This window comes from Penaeus chinensis, chromosome 2 (genome assembly GCF_019202785.1).
Source record: "Penaeus chinensis breed Huanghai No. 1 chromosome 2, ASM1920278v2, whole genome shotgun sequence".
Lineage (NCBI taxonomy): Eukaryota > Metazoa > Arthropoda > Malacostraca > Decapoda > Penaeidae > Penaeus > Penaeus chinensis.
Window position 1 is genome coordinate 44052586 of NC_061820.1, and position 2498 is coordinate 44055083.

A 2498-nucleotide genomic window follows, 5' to 3' on the forward strand; every position below is an offset into this window, starting at 1 on the left:
TGTATATATACATGCACATATATATTTACATGTGTATATATACATACACACACACACACACACACACACACACACATATATATATATATATATATGTGTGTGTGTGTGTGTGTGTGTGTGTGTGTGTGTGTAGTGTGTGTATACATATATATCTGTATATATATATTTATATTTGTAAATTCATATTTGTTCTGCAAGCGTGAGGCAGAAATATGTTATTAGTTTTGCACTATTTTTCGTTTGATTTATTTTGCTGATTCAGTTTTATATATATTTACGAATTTAATTCTTGGGGCATCATTGTTAATAGCAAATGGAAATACAGTGTTAGGAATCACTCAACTAAAAGAAATAATTTCGTTATAGCCTGCTTTTGTTATGTAACGTTATCGTGGTATATCATAACCATACGTCAAATATATTAGAGGTTGCCTTCGCCTGTGGACTTAGACAAGTTGGTTATTAAAGATAAAATTGATTACCTTCTTGTGTTTAATATTAATGTATTTCATAGAATGCTGAGGTAACGTGCGTATTTCAGTTCTATCTTGCTCCCAGAATATGTCATCATTATTATCACATTATTATCAGCAGTATTATTATTATCATCATCATTAATACTACTACTAAAATTAATATTATTATTACACTCATTATATCTTTATATATATATGTGTGTGTGTATGTTTGTGTGTGTGTGTGTATGTGCTTATGGTGTATGTTTGTGTATGTGTGTGATTGGATGTTTGCACTGATACACACACACATATATATATAAATATATATGTGTGTGTGTCTACAAACACACACACACACACACACACACACACACACACACACACATATATATATATATATATATATATATATTTATATATATTCATATATATACATATATATATAAATATATCACACACACATATATATATATATATATATATATATATATATATATTTATTTATATATATATGTGTATATATATGTATACATATGTATATAAATGCATATATATATATTTATATATGTATGAATATACATTTATGTGTGTGTACAAACACACACATATATTTGTTTATTTATTCATTCATATGTACGTGTGAGTGTGTATATGTGTTTATATATGTGTGTGTGTGAGTGTGTGCGTGTGTGTGTGTGTTTGTGTGTGTGTGTAGGGCCTACTGAGAACGAGGCTGCTGGCAACAAGGAAGTGGATATCAGTTAAAGGCATATTTTTGTACATTTGTGGTTGCAGGGATTCAGTGCAAGTGAATTAATGGCAAGGTATTCCTCCGTATTAGATGAAGTTGCAGGCAGAGAATTCGTGAGTCTTTATTTAGTTCCCGTTTCCCCTAAATAACTCTCTCACCTAATGAAAAACCAGCAAGTGAGAAGGGCCATGGCCATGACATGGGTATGCAAGTGTGTAATAGGAAAGGACGGTGGTAAAAAGCATGAATAGAGTTAATCCATTTAATAACTCAAAATATAAATAGATATAAAGCTCGTCATAGTATCACTGCTGATTTTTACACTAAAATTTAAAGGACCATCTACTCTTCATCCTCAAGGGCCTTGCGCTCGTCCTCGAGGCGGGCGAACTCGATCTGGTCGAGGACGAACTGGGGGATGGGGTGGGGGAAGGCGGGGGCCACGGGCAGGAGGGAGGACTCGGGCTGGAAGCCGTTCTCGTCGGCCACGAATTTCACTTCGGCCAGAGAGCCGTCCTCCTGGGGGTAGCTGAAAGAAGATTCGTCATGCAAATTATACTTTGTGAGCGTTTAATACACACTCTAGATTGCCGTAAAGAAAAAGTAAATAAATAGATAAAAAACAGAATTCAGTATTCCCTTACGCGAAGTATCCGACCATGTTGGCGCCGCCCTCTTCAGCCTCTTTGCCAGAGAACTGGAACACGATGCCGTTCTCGGCCTCGAAGTCGGAGCTGTGGGCGCCGTTCTCGTCGGGGTTGACTTGGCTGCTGCGGAGGATGGCCACAGGAAGGTCCTCGGTGGGCAGTTTGGCGGCCATGGCCACAGAGACAAGGGCGAGGATGACGGCCTAAAAGAGCATGTAAATTACAAACTGTTTCTTATGTCGTTCATTCCTATGCAAAGCTCGTTAGTTAAGTTTCTCATGACGGTCACTTACGGTCTTCATGATGAGAGGCTGTGAGCGTGAGTGTGATGGTCAGCTAAAGATAGCTAGGCTATATATACGAGAGGTGAAGGGTTGGTCCGAGGTCAGTGTAGCCGCTCAGACATTGTCCTGAAAAACTGGGTTGCAGCCTGTGATGTACGGCGAATAATGAATAATGACACAAGACAGACAAATACAGACACACATGTACATATATATGCATATGCACATATTTGTATATGGTATACAGTAGCCTACCTATATAGAGAAAGATAGCTGTGTGTGTATATATATATATGTATATGTGTGTGTGTTTGTATGTATTTGTGTGTATTGCATACGTGTAGCTAAGGTGACTTCT

At 37.1% G+C, this 2498-nt stretch overlaps 1 pseudogene; it reads right to left on the reverse strand.

Moving 5' to 3' along the window:
- Window positions 1–1457: 1457 nt before the first annotated feature.
- LOC125035085 lies at window positions 1458–2071 on the reverse strand (annotated as a pseudogene).
- Between the last annotated feature and the right edge of the window lie 427 nt (window positions 2072–2498).